The sequence below is a fragment of the Pinus tabuliformis genome, chromosome 2_2 (genome assembly GCF_031772625.1).
Source record: "Pinus tabuliformis cultivar Carrire ecotype Pingquan chromosome 2_2, CPIR1, whole genome shotgun sequence".
In the NCBI taxonomy this organism is placed as follows: Eukaryota; Viridiplantae; Streptophyta; class Pinopsida; order Pinales; family Pinaceae; genus Pinus; species Pinus tabuliformis.
In genome coordinates, this window is record NC_142300.1 from 396,307,223 (window position 1) to 396,322,960 (window position 15,738).

Sequence of the window (15,738 nt, forward strand, 5' to 3'; positions counted from 1 at the left end):
TTGAGTGAGTCTTGATTTCAAACTTTCCCTTAGGACAGGTAGATTTCTTAAGGAAATACTCAAACCGATCCCAAAGATAAGCAAATTTCATCTAGCTCCTCAGAGCTTGAAACTGCAAATCATGGAAGCGCTGCCAAAAATCAATAATTGATTCATGCGGAGCCCTCCGTTGCTGTAACAGTTTTCCAATCAAGATGGTCTGGATCAAAATGATAGAATGTGTCTTCAATGAGATCACAGAAGTGCTCAAATGAGTGCACAGTATCAGCGGGTAGGCTGAGCACCCAACGAAATGGAGATTCGTGAAGTGTGTATGCAAGCAAAAAATCGACATGTTTGTCAGAAAACTCATCTTCCTCATGAAGCATGGAAAGAAAGTTTTGTAAGTGCTCAGGCTAGGCCACTTCGCCTTCACCATCATACGTGTGAGTGGACAAGAGATTGAAAAGCTTCCCCGTGATGGAGACATCTTCATGATCCAAAAAACACCACAAGGAGAAGAAGAGTGTAAGACTCCATGAAATATATGCAAAGGTTCAAAACTGGATGAGAGGACACAGCTTGTCATGAGGCCCTCCTTCTAGCACCAGAAATGTTGACGGTGTTGGACCCGCCAACATGTCAAGGGGATCTCCCTAGTAAGAAGTCCCAATTAGACCTCAGACCGTTTGGTGTAGGAGTCCCAACAGTGGGTCGTAAGGTAATGCCTTGACCGTGATGTCACACAGAGGCAAGTAAGATAACTCTGTCAGTAGCAAGGGTGTGACTGCTGCAGTGAGTCAAGGAAGGTGTATGAGAGGTTCTAACACATAAGGGGGGAGATAAGGGTGAAGGTGAGTTCTAGGTTGAAAGGGATCAGTCCCAACTCGGCTAGGAACACACAACACAAAAGGACATACACAGCTTCTGGCGAAGCAGTCCACTCGAATGCGGTAGTCACAACATACAAGGTAAGATAACATGTACAACACTCATGGATCAGTCCGAACGAGTGCAATAGTTGTTACAACAAGGTTCATGTGAAAGGTCTGTCTGGTGTCTAGCAGAGCAGTCGACACGGACGAGACAACATTAATAGCATATACAACACATTTGCAACAAGATTCATATAATTTCATACAAATCAGTTCATACACAAATACATAAGTTAAACAACATATATCATTAAGGCAACCGGAGCAGTCCAACTACAATAACAACATATGCATGAAAATGTGTTGGCTCTTATTATATAAAAGTGTAAGTTCCAATCATACAATACATCCATGTAAACCTGCTAGCCCCATCAGTGGAATGTTACAGCCACATCCGCCTGCTCTTCCAAAGACATGTAATAGCTCCATGCAGTGGAGAAGCTAATGCGTGTTACAATACTGTCCAAGCTTCCTTCAAGATAGTCTTAGTAGAAGCTTGGCTGACCAAAAGCCCTATACAATGAGTTATGAGGGACTATTTATAGCAAAGGGTGTAGTGACCCTTGACATTCCCCTTTGTGACCATTCAACTACCCTCGTGACTCTTCACCTACTCTATGACTGTTACATCCACTATTGAGACTTGACTTACACTTGAGATGACTCAACATTACAATGCACATGTACCCATGTGAACAATGGATTGAACAAACCAAACTAGACATCATTCTGACTTAGACAACTATAGAAGTCCAATTAATCAACATCCTCATGTTGATCAATAGTAATATATTGATGTGAAGATTGGTAGTCCTTGATAGTGTCGGCGTGTTCTGTCGTGACATCTGTCTGAAACCTAAACCTTGCCTCCATAGCATCTAGGTACACTACTCGGGCTCCTCAGTCCAACTTGTGTGAGAGCATGCGCATCATTGTCTTCAATGTGGCCAGACCAGCAACGTACTTGTGCATGATGTCTGCACTGATAAGCAAGTCTGGGCTGGTGGCGGTGCGCATCAACTCATCGAAGTATGAGTCAAGCTCCTATCAGACTTGCTTCTTTGTCTTCACCTGGGTGAGAGTCCCAAGTGATGGGATCGCATGAGTGTGCACTATAACATCCATGCTCTTGAATACTCGTGCCTGGGAAGCATGTATGCTAGTGATGAGTTGCGGTAGGTCCTGATCTGACTCCGGATATGTGCTTGCAACTCGACCACATTGGCCCTCATCATCTTTGACAAGTGAAGTAGAGCTCCCTTGTACTTCATCGTCCATGCTTGCATGTTATCAATGACATCATGTATGTTCTTCAAGATGCGTGCTCTTCTAGCACATCGCTATTGCCATCTGTGGAGATGGATGACTGCTTGGTGCACGGTACCAAACTTGGAGTACAATGCCCGCATAATTGTATTAAGGGGACAATACTTCATCTAGTATTGCCTTCTTTAGTTCACCTCGAGCAGACATTGTTGCCAAGTCTCCTCCTTGCTTGGCCACCTGTAGTTCCTTCACCATTTTCTCATTCTTAGCTATGAGGAAATAAACACTTGAGCTAGTGGCTTCGGCGTATACTCTAGTTGCATCGGCCAAAGCAGCTGGATGTTTGTGCACATCAGTCACGATCACTTGTTCTTCAACTTGTGCATGAGATGTTTAGTCCTGCAGAGTCGGTACTCTATGAGACTGCACAACTTTGTGATGAGATTCGTCAAAGGATATGTTGTGCACCTCTGCTTTCGGCTGACCACCAAGGATCTCAGTGCCTCCTTGGTCATTTGAGACTTGCTCATCATCTAGATGCAATGAAGCGCATGAGTCGACCTCTTTGTGGTGAGGCATGAGGTCAGTGTCCTATTCCAACTCCTGTTATTCCATTTCTACGTCCAATTGTTCAAGCGATTGTTTTATCTCATGAGCAAAATCTTTCCCCTATGATGGTTCACCTTGTTCGCCTGATGCTAGTTGTTCAGATGAATCAACTACTTTTACGAGCCCTGCTTCATCTGTCTGCACATGATGTGCCCCCTGTTGTATCTGCTGCTGCTACGCTTCCTTCTCTTGTTGGTGCAGCTCTTGTTCTTTCCGGAGTTGCTCCCTCATCTCATGCAACTCCTTCTCTTCTTCGTCCATTCTCTTCTTATCCCTCTGTCTTCATGCGATGCACTTGTCGCGCTACTACCTATATGCCTGAATAGCCATAACTACTTGTTCTACAAGTGGATGTGCTCGAAACTTTCATCTTTGCTCCTCCTCCATGCAGTCGACAATTTTCCTTTTCCCTTTGTCATGCACAAGTATGCTTGGCTCTGCTGCCTCTGCTACTCTGCTACTGTTGGTGCCCTCCGTGATGCTGCTTCATGTTGCTTTTCTAACCACTCTACGGTGAAGCCAACCTGTTCATTGGGTCTAGAGGAATTGTAGCAATACCTCCATGAGTCTTCCTCGGCCCAATGAAATGCCCCATGGATCTAGTTGAACTGAACTCTTATGTAGTGATCCTTCACAATGCAATGTGGGTCATACGGGTCAAAGCTTCGAAGGTCGAACAGGTACTTCTTCATCTGTTCTACTTCGACATCCGCTTGCCTAATAATCTAGATCTTATATAACCCAATCCACAATGGAAGAGTGGGCCAGGGTGCCTTCTTCTTCAACTGCAGTCTAGCTGTCAATCCTGCTGAGATGTGATACACTACTTCCTGCATGACAAGCACGTCCAAGCCAAACTTGGGCAAAACATGCGGAGGCTTCTCCGCACTAAACATTCGGATGAAAGTGCTGGACAGTGAGGCATACCAGTCTGCAATGCCTAACAACATCCTCCATTGCTTCCTTTAACATGTAGGGTGGATCCTGTTCGAAAATCAACCTGTACACTAAGGTGAAAAAAGGGCCGGAAAACCATATGATTACTCCCCTGAAGCTACATTCAGACAACAACTTGAAATATGTGTTCACAACAGTCTCCGTCGATGACCATGCCCACTCCAAGCTCGAAAACTCATGTCGGGCACAAACTGTATGTAGGATGTAGGCGGACATATAAATCTCTGCATGCCTACTGACTGTCGAGCCTTTGTGACTTGTTCCTTCAGCTGATGAGCCAGTATGTTGGACCAGTTGCATGGTCTTCCTTCTCTAGACAGTTGGTCCAATGTGATCCCCCAACTCTGAGGAAAGATTTCAGTGCTCACTTGGCCACTCAGTCAACATGCGAATATGAGCAAGTATTGGTACGCCTTCCTCAATATCTTTGTCTTATAGATCTGGTTGGGTGTCATCCTGAAACGAGCTGGCTCCTTTACCCAATCCTTTAGAATGTCTCTGGAGTTACCTTTGTTGCTGGCAAGTTGAATGGAGGACTCATGACAGTCACGGGCTCTGACATCTGATACATCTCATCATAATCTCGTGCCCAGAAGGTTGCAAGCGTGGTCCCACTAACATTGCTCAAGTTCATCATCTCGGGGTTAGTGTGAGAGACGATCTAGTGAATCATGTCCGCGCATGGGAACGCGGGATATCTACATGCAATCTGGTACAAGCCAAACTTGTGAATGTTCACGTACACCTGACGGTCTTTGAGGTCTTCTCCAAAAGTGCCTGTGAATGTTTCATTAACCTCTTGCCACTTCAATTTGATGTCCTTATCTAGATACAACTTCATATCTTCATAGATTGGTAGACTAGAGGACACCTGCTCAACTGCCACTCCAGTAGCAACTCTATCAGTGTCCTATGATCCTATTCTCTTGGAAGCCATTGAGACAGATGAACACCTAAAAGATCTAGAAACAAGCAGCATGTATGGCAAGAAATATTTCAGTGGAAACAAAGCAAATATGGTCAAGGACACAGCACATACCTGCGAAACTAATGAGCAAGATTGCAAAAATTTTACTAGGAGATTGGGTGACTGGCTACCATAACTACGCAAAAGGCAATCTTGGCTGTCTGGGAGGAAGCACTGGTTGCTGGATCTGCGAAATGCGCAATCCAGTCAAGCAGCTGGCTGCTGGGATTACGCAATGTGCAATTCCAGCTAGGAAGGACTGCTGGCCCAGGGACAAATTTGCGCAATTTCTTGGGCCAGGCAGCCACTATCCTCCAGAAATGTGCAAAACAGCCCTATAAGCCAATGTTGGGTAGCAATGCACATTTCTAGAGAGGAAGGTGAACCTTCCTTGCCCAGATTGTGCATTGCAGCCTTGGTGAAGGCAAAGTCCGGGGAAAGGTTGGGCCAACTCGTCGACTGGCAACTGAAAGAAAATAACACAGTGAATGCATGGCGACACTAAGTGATAGCATAAGTGATTGACAGTGCATGCAAAACATGAATGAAAGATTTAGAAAACAGATCAACATGTATGTGGGTGAGGCAATTCGCTGGTTGGGTGAACATTCGTGCAAAACAATTTCATGCATGCAACAGCAGTGGGATAGAAACGAAAACTGAAACAGAGCTAGGACAATCTAGTCTACATGTAAATGACAGCAAGCGTTTAAAGAAATCAAGCAAACAACACTCACACAAGCGAATACAAAAAAAGCGACAGAAATGTTGAAAAAGACAAGTTGAGGCCACTTAACCATGAATAGCTAAGCCGGATGTGTCGAAGAGTCCTGGATGTGCTATGGGATGTGAGAGCTCCAAGATCGATGTGAATGAATGAGCTCTGATACATTGAATAAATAAGTATGGTCTCACAACGCGCATGCCACAAATCTAGAAAAAGCGACATTTGGAGGGAAACTTCTAAAACAACTTTGCATGTAACCCTTGGCTGCTAAAAATAGCTCCCTAAACCATGGGATGCCTTTTGTATGTTGCCTCTTATTATTCTGGGAAGAGCAAGTCATGCATGCATGCAAGTCAAGTTTCCTTGTGATCTAAGTGGATATTGGTGGCCACCTGCCAAGTCCACTTGGACCCCCACCATTGTTTCTTTCAGCTTTTCAGTTTCCTTAATTGTAGCACAGTTTACTATTTTTTGCAGTTTTTCAGGTCCTGAACTTCCAGAGTCGTTTTGAGGCCCTAAATGACATTTTTTGGGAAAACTAGGAGCAACATGGGTCCATACATGTTTCTCTTCCCAAAGTTGTAGTTATCAGATAGATCTTTCTAACGAGATACTATGCACGTCAAACAGATATCGTATGCCAAAGTTACGACCCCGGGAAGTTGATGTACCAATTTACCCAAACGGGGCCCACAGTTTGGCGTTTCATCTTCTAGGGTTAGGTTTTTGGATGTTTAGGGTTTTCCATTATTTCTCAACAATAAATAGGCCTTCAAGCCTCATTGTAACACAGTTAAGAGGCATGTAGCCGCCACATCTCTTCTCAAAGATAAGCTACCATCGCCCTAGCTGGTTTATTTCCATTGTTGTTTCTAAGCATATTTCAATATTTTACATTAATGAAATGAAGTATTATTTCTGCTGCATCTCTGTGTTTATGGTTATCTCTGTAATTTGTTGCATTCCTATTTGAATCTGGATCAATGGTATCAAAGCGGTCTGTTTTTTTCTCTGTTTTTCTTTGCATGTCCCCAACGAGGTCGGGATATAAGGAGTTAGGGCTTGAACTAGTCGACTCTTTGCATGACCAGCCTCGCAAATCCCGACAGCTTCCCATGGAAGATGAAAAGAAAGATGAGGGGGCAGGAGATCCTATCAAAATCTTGCTCGAAGAAGCCCTCGAGCAACAAAGGAACGCGATGATAGACAGCTTTGCCCAGATCCTTCAGCGACTACCCAGGGGCGATGCATCGGCTTCCAACAGCTACTCTGGAAATGCCACACCATTTAAGGTACAAGTTAATTTTGAAATCCCCATATTCGAGGACTAGATAGACGCAGATGTCATCGATAAATGGTTAAATCTGCTAGAGGGTTATTTTTCTGTTCATGATTTTTCCAATCGGGAAAATATTATTTTCGCTCTTCTCAAAGCAGCCCCCCATGTCAAGGAATGGTGGGAAACCTACTGCGAGCAGAAGGATGAAAGTACAGGCTCACTATTTTCAGCCGCACCCACTTGGGATTCATTCTGAGATGCCATCAAGGAGCAGTACTACCCTGTCGGAAGCTATAACAATATAAACTTTGAAACGGGAACTATAAACTCAAAAACGGGAACTCTGGCCAAAAAACCCCAAAAAAACATCAAAAACAGTGCTAAAAACGAAAAGTGTTGATGCTAGAATAACACCTTTTTTTTTTTCTAGAGTAAATTTTCAACATGTTTTAAAAATGGCGGTCAAAACCAATTTTTTGCACAAAAATTATCCAAAAAACACCCTCAAAACGAAAAGTGTTAATGCTGGGAGAACACTTTTTTTTTCAAAAATAAAATTTCAACATTTCGAAATAATGGCGTAAAAGATTTTATCATGACCCCTAAAAACATTAAATTTAAAAAAATAATGAAAACATATATTTTAAAAAAAAAACAACACAATAACAACAATGAAAAAACACTAAACAAAAAAAAGGTTAAAGAAAATAACAAAACATAAATTAAAATATATACTTTAAAAAAAAAATTTAATGATAACAATTAAAAAACTAAAAAAAAAAAAAAAGAAGCAGAAGTTATTTTGTAAACCATAAAAAAAAATTGACAAAAAAAAAACAACAACAACAACATTTAAAATAAACTAAAAATTAAGTAAAAATAGAAAAATTAAAAAACAAAACAAAAAAAAGAGGTAAAAATTAAAATTAAAAACAAACTAGATCTAAAAAAAATAGAAAATTAACCCGGATGCGGGTGATCACAACCGCACATCATGATAAACCTCACCAAGCAGACACCTGGCCTGACGGATGGCAGGTGGAAAATCTACCAGGTACGCGGTGCAGGAGGATATTTCAGGTTCACGGCAAGCGAATTAAGGTATGTTCAGTCTCGAGGTGCGATGGAGTTCAATGCGAGCATGGCTATTCTGCTCACAATCTGGATCATTAATGTGGACAGGCTCAACCCCGATGCTGCAGTTAATGCCTCAGATCTTTATGAAGCGATGCCACTTCAGTGCTCTTCTTTATTCTATCCCGTCCGCTCAATTGCCCGGCTCTGGCATAGGCAGAATTCCATTACCGCCCCCACCAGCTCAGGTTCACTCTGTCTCCCTCGTTCTCTCAGGTTTCTTGCTGCTGTTTCAATACCTCGCAGTCGTGGCATTCCGCGTTGTGGAGGTCGGTCAGGGATCAGGGGTCGCTCTCCACCTGCTCCTCAGCAGGTCGCACCCATTGCCTTAGCCCCTCCCTCATCTCCGCCTTTAGTGCAAGATAGGAATATCCCTAATAATTCCTACCAGACCTCCAGGTTCATATTCCAGAGTCAGCTCAATAGGCCGGTGGTAACGGTGAATTTTACAGTATTTGTTTCAGAGGAGGAAAACTACCAGTTCAGCTCAACCCCTCCCGCTTCCTCACCTTCGTAGGATGACAGTATTCTTCTTGGGGATATGACTGGATTGGTGTTTCATGTTGACCGCATGCAGGAGGACGCCCCTGTCTCAGCTGCGCCTCAGCAGCCTGTCCCTGCTCAGGAAAATGACAATGTTGGAGAGCCATCACAAAAAGTTGTTGGTTTGTTACATTTGGTTACTGATTCTGAGGGAATGCCGGTTCTAGACGCTGAAGGACTCGTAACTTGGGTTGCTTCACCAAGCCCGGCAAAGAAGACTCCATCTGCTTCTTCAAGCCATGCGGATTAATCTCTACTTCGGTCTATCGGTTCGCCTTCTGGCTCACAAGATTTGCAATTTTGGTTCTGTGTTTATGTTTTTGAAGTTAAAGGTTATTATCTGTTACTATCTCATGCTTCAATCAGCAACATCAGACAATCCAGATTTCAATTTTTGTATTAAAGACAGCCATGCTAGTTGCTACAGTATTATTGAGGTTACTGAAGGTCATGTTAATGGTAGTCCTAGTAAACTTTGTCAATCTGTCGGGGACCATAATCAAATCTCTGAGGTCTGTAATGTATTTCTGATGGACAGTTTAAACTGTAAGGTCCCTGAATTTTTTGTTGAGGAATGGCCTCGGCCTCCTCTGAGGTTTTAACCTCAATGTACATATTTTTCCCCTCTTTTTAATAGAATTAGTATTTACCGAAGAAAAAAATAAAAAATAACAAAAAAAAATATATATATATATATATATATTAAAAACTACTAAAATTAAGATTAAAATGTTGATTATTTAAAAAACAAAAATAAAAATGAAAATGTTAAAAAAAATTATCTCACAAACCGTAAAAGAAATCGGAAAAAAACAAAACAAAAAAAACGAAATTATATATATATATATATATATATATATATATATATATATAAGTAAAAATAGAGAAATTAAAAAAAAAAAAAAAAAAAGATTAGCAAAAATTGGGGAAAAAATATTAAAAACAAACTAGTTTAAAATAATAATAATAATAATAATAAAACTGGTAAAATTAATATTAAAAAAATAAATAAATAAATTAATTAAATATATATATATATATATAATTATTTTTTATTAAACATACATATTTTATTAAAAAAAAAATTATAATTTTTATAAACAATTTTAATTATTATTATTATTATTTATTTAAAAATACAAATTATTAAACCTACATTTTATACTTCAAAAATAAATAAATTAAACCTACATACAACCACATTAGATCTCAATTTCACAACCTTTGTTACAATACTGACCTTCCTACCCTTTTACAATGCCAAAATTATAGTGAACTCGGGAGGCTTCTCTCCAAGCTTTTTGAGCATAGGAATAAAATCTTAAATCAAAATAAATAATTTGTCTTTTTAGGTCCGATAGATCATTATTTGGTCTCAGCGGACGTTAACCATCATCATCACCATTAAAAAATTAAAAAAATTAAATTAAATTAAAATTTACATTTACATTTACATTTTTTTTAAACAATTTTATTTCTTTTTACTTATTTAAAAACGCAAATCACAAAAAATATTTTAATTTTTTTAAGCAAATTTAATTTTTTTAATTTAAAATTTTAAAAATTAATATATATATATTAAAATTAAAAGTTACTGTTTGATTAAAATTTACATTTACATTTACATTTTTTTTAAACAATTTTATTTCTTTTTACTTATTTAAAAACGCAAATCACAAAAAATATTTTAATTTTTTTAAGCCAATTTAATTTTTTTAATTTTAAATTTTAAAAATTAATATATATATTAAAATTAAAAGTTATTGTTTGTCTTTTTTTCTTTGGCCTCCGTCGCCCGTGGTGGCGCAGCCGGGGGCGAAGGGGCTTGCACGGCGGGCCTGCACGCAGACCCCTACGCCCACGGCCGCGCCACCAGTGGCGGCCGGGGGGCAGGCGGGCACCGCCCGTGGTGGCGCGGCCGTGGGTGCGTCGCCCGTGGTGGCGCGGCCGTGCGTGGAGGGCCTACACGGAATCGCTCGCCTGCGCCACCACGGGCGGTCGGGGGCCGGGAGGTCGATTCCTGGAATCACCCGCCCGCCCCCTGGCCGCCCGTGGTGACGCGGCCGTGGGCGGAGGGCCTGCACACAAGCCCCTCCGCCCACGGTCGCGCCACCATGGGTAGCCGGGGGGCGGAGGCCAAATTTAAAAAAAAACAAGACAAAACAAAACAAAAATTAACTTTTAAAAAAAAATTATAATAATTTTAAAAATTTTAAATTAAAAAATTAAATTTGTTTTTAAAAAATTAAAATATTTTTTGTAATTTGTGTTTAAAAAAAAAATGGTTTAAATATATATATATAATTTTTTAAATCTTAAATTCAAAAAATAAATAAATAAATAAATTTGTTTTAAAAAAATTAAAATATTTTTGTGCTTTGTGTTCAAAAAAAAAAACAAACAAACAAAAAACCAAACTGTTTAAATAAATAAATAAATATATATATATATATATATATGTATGTAATTTTTTAAATAATTGTTTAAAAAAAATGTAAATTTTATTTTATTTTTTTTAAATATAAAATGTAGGTTTAGTTGTTGTTTTTTTTTTTTTTTTTAATATAAATGTAGGTTTATAAAAATAATAATAATAATTATTAGATTTTATTTTTTTTTAATAAAATATGTATGTTTAATAAAAAATATGCTTTTTTGGTTTTTTTTTTATAATTTAAATTTATTTTTGTTTTTTTTAATACTAATTTTACGAGTTTTTTAATTTAATTTTTTCGTTAATTTTTTTTTTCCTTTTTAAACTAATTTGTTTTTATTTTTATTTTTATTTTTTTCTCAGTTTTATTCTTTTATGGTTTGTAAGATAATTTTTTTTAACCATTTTTGTTTTTTTTAATATTAATTCTACTAGTTTTTTTTTTTTTTTTTCCGTTAATTTTCTATTTTTTTTAAAACTAGTTTGTTTTTAAATTTTTTTTCCCTAGTTTTTGCTAATGTTTTTTTTTTTTAATTTCTTAATTTTTACTTACTTAATTATATATATATATATATTGTTTTTTTTTCCAAATTCTTTTATGGTTTATGAGATAAATTTTTTTAACATTTCTTATTTTTTAATTTTGTCTTTTTTATATATATTTTTATATTTGTTTTTTAGAGACAATTATTTCATGTGGATTAAAAATTTAATTAACGATGTATAAATATGTAGAATATCAAAAATGCACAATATCAACCTTCTTCTTTAATTATGCAAATCAATAAAAACTTCACCACAAAAAAAATAAAAACAAAAACAAGAAAATATGAAGAAGAAGACCACTTCCAAAATATTTACATTTCATACATTAGAAAATGTAAAGTCAAAAAATAAGTTTTTTAAAAAAGGGTCTAATGCAGGATAACCACTTTTTAAATCAGCATGAAAATCACTACCATTCTAAAACGTAATGTACATAAAAAAAAATTAAAGTGCCAAAAACTATGCTCTAAAAAAAACATGTATGTTTTGCATCATCCCTTTTCAAAATCGGATCACTTTTTTGCTATCTCTACAAAATGGATAACACTATCAGTTCCCGTTTCAAAGTTTACATTGTTCTATGAGGATCAATACAGAAAGTGGAACATGCTGCGCTAGGGAAGGGACCAAGACGTGCCAGAGTTTACCAATATTGTCCATACCCTTTGCACAAAGCTAGGTATCAATGATTCGGAGCAGCGTTTGGTACTCAAATACCGTAGCTGCCTGCACAAGTACATCCAGGAAGAAATAGAATTCCTGAACATCCCCTCGCTCGACACAACATACCGATATGTCGTCAAGGTCGAGCAAAAGTTTAAACAAAAGAAGCAAGACTTTCGATCTACGAATCCGAAGCAAGGGAAAGGTGCCCCCAAACCGCAGAACAAAGGACAAAGCCAAGGCAGGGCAACCCAAGACAACCCGCCAAAGCTGCAAGCAAAGAACAGCACCATGAAGCCGAAAAAGGACACATGAAAGTGGTGTGAGTTCCAAAAGAGCTCCACTCACAACACAAGTGAGTGTCGGACCAAGCAGTCACTGGTGGCCGAGCTAAAGGTTTCAAAATCATATGCATGTTCCGACTCTGAGTCAGAACCCGACAAGGGGAATGACAAAGGGAAGCAGATTATCGATGCGGAGCCCAACGCCACGTTTGCCACCACGAAGATCCAGAAGGAGGAACTTGAAGATCCAGAGGAGGAGGAGCGTCTCTTCCACTCCCAGATGTGGGTAAAGGGCTCCCCGCTACAATTCGTTATCGATAGCGGGAGCCAAAAGAACCTCATTTCGGCAGAGATCGTGAAGCGGCCGGGCTTACCGACTACAACACATCCACAACCGTACACCATCGGGTGGCTTCACCAAGGAAGAGATCTTCGCGTGAGCTAGCAGTGTCGCCTTCCATACAACATCAAGCCCTTCACGGATGAGGTATTGTGTGACATTGCTCCCCCTGAAGTTTGTGATGTATTATTAGGACAACCATACTTGTGGAAGTGACATGTTGTGTATGAATCAAGGCCCTGTGCTGTTATTGTTACTTTGGGAAATAAGTTGTACAAGATACCGGAGGTAGCACCGCCTACCACCATCTCTTTGATTACTGCAAAACAATGTAGTAAGCTCGTTTTCAAAACCACAAAATTTGTTTTCATGATGATATGCCCTTAAGGAAAGAAGAAGACGGTGGCCACGACATCCAGACAAGGCCCCTCCACACGACAACTACAGATGGACAAGGTCGTGAAGGAGTACAAGGACATCTTCACCTCCCCCGTAGGGGTTCCTCTGCACTGTCAGGTCAAGCACTCCATCGATCTGACCCCAGGTGCGTCGTTGCCCAATGGACCAATCTATCAACACTCCGTTCTGGAGAATGATGAAATCAAGAGGCAGATTCAGGAGCTGTTGTAGAAAGGTTACATCTGTCCAAGTTCATCGCCCTGTGGGAGCCCGATCGTGTTGGTACAGAAGAAGGATGGAACTTGGAGACTCTGTATTGACTATCGGGTGCTAAACAAGATCACTGTCCGTAATAGGTACTCAATCCCATGGATTGATGACCTCTTGGACCAACTGAAGGGGGCAAAATATTTCAGCAAGATCGATTTGAAGTTAGGATATCACCAGGTACCAATCGAACCCTCCGATGTGTGGAAAATTGCCTTCAAAGCCAAGGAGGGCCTTTTCGATTGGTTGGTTATGCCTTTTGGATTGACAAATGCTCCTGCAACCTTCATGAGGCTAATGGATGACATCTTGCAGCCATTCAACAACTCATTTGTACTGGTATACTTGGATGACATCCTGATCTTCAGCCAGAGTTGGGAAGAGCACCTCCACCACATCCGACAGGTTCTCCAAACACTGCGGCAACACAAGTTATGTGCCAATTTGGAGAAATGCACTTTTGGCATGACCCAGGCTCAGTATCTGGGATACATTATTGATGAACAGGGGGTGCATGTGGATCCATCCAAAATCCAAGTCATTCGAGATTGGCCATCTTCAACCACTCTCACAAAGCTCCACAACTTTTTAGGTCTTGCTAACTTCTACCACAGGTTCGTGTTGGGATTTTCTCATATCACTTGGCCCTTGAGTCAAGTCACCAAGGGAGGAGCGAAAGCAAAATTATTTTGGTCTGAATCTCAACAGAAGGCATTCACAGAGTTGAAAGATCACCTTTGCACGGCATCAGTGGTCGCATTACCAGACTTGCAACAACCATTTGGGGTTGAGATAGATGTCTCTGAGTATGCTATTGGGGTAGTCCTTACTCAACACAGGCATCTAGTGGCATATCATAGTGAGATACTTTCAGACACAGTCCGGAAGTATCCCACTTATGACAGAGAGATGTATTCCATTGTGCAGGCCTGCTGACAATGGAAGCATTACATTTTGGGGAAGGAAACGGTCATCCACACAGACCACCGACCCCTGTAGTTCATACAGAACCAAGGGAAATTGCAGAATGATTGCCATCAGAAATGGTCCACATACCTAAAACAATTCCATTTGAATATCAAGTATAATAAGGGTAGCACCAATAATGTTGCAGATTGCCTCAGTCGACCACCGATCATGGTGTTAACCACTATTTTCAACTCTTGTGGGCACAAGACTTTTGATTGGCCACTTCTCTACAAAAGCGACCCAGAATTCGGCCACACATACTAGACACTCTTGGAGGGTCAGCATGTTCCAGATTTTCACCTCTAGGATGCCCTGTTATGCCACCTGGGTCACCTTTGTGTTCCTTCAAGCGAGCGTGCCAAGATGATTTGGGAAGCACACTACAGACAGGCTGCTGGACATTTCGGGGTCGAGAAAATGGTGGTAGTACTGTAGAAGTATTTCTATTGTCTGAATCTTCAGCAGGATGTCGGGAAGTACATCAGATCATGCACTTCTTGCGCCATTGCCAAACCGACCATCAAGAAGCAAGGCCTCTATACCCCGCTGCATACCCCTAGTCGACCTTAGGATTCCATCTCCATGGATTACATGTTAGGCCTTCCTTCCACTAAACATGGGAACAACTGTGTTTTTGTGATCGTCGACAGGTTCTCGAAGATGACCATTATGGTTGCCTGCAAGAAGAATATCACAGCAGAAGCCACTGCTAAACTCTTCTTTGAACGAGTGTGGGTACACTTTGGGATCCCACAGTCTATCATCTTAGATCAGGACAGCAGGTTCCTCAGTACATTTTGGTCCAGTCTCTAGTCGATGCACGAAACTAAACTCACTAAGTCCACAACCTTCCATCCTCAAACTAATGGCCAAACAGAGGTTGTCAACAGGATGATCGTACACATTCTGCGCATGCACAACTCAAAGCATCCACACACATGGGATGAGAGCCTCCTCTATGTTCAGCGCAGCTACAACCGAGCTCTCCACAGCTCGACTGGCCATAGCCCTTTTCAGGTGGGCTTGGGATTCCAGCCACTATGTCCCATTGATGTGGCCATGCCATTTGTAGCTACTCATGCAGATTCGGCTCATGTCCAGTCCGAAACAGATAAGGCAAACAACTTCAATGAGCACATCCAACATATTCACTAGCAGGTCCATGACATTCTAGAGAAATCAAATGCCAAGTACAAGCAGTGACATGATCAACATCGGGTGCCACACAAGTTTCAGGTGGGCGACAAAGTCTAGTTGCATTTTCAAAAGGAACGCCTTACCAGAACCTATCGGAAACTCAGACCACTCGGATATGGTCCTTACACCATTACAAAGGTTGTGGGATACAATGCATTTGAGCTCAACACTCCTCCATTCCTTGGCCTGCACCCAGTGTTCAATGTGGACCGCCTTCGGCCATACTTTCCACCATTACTAGAC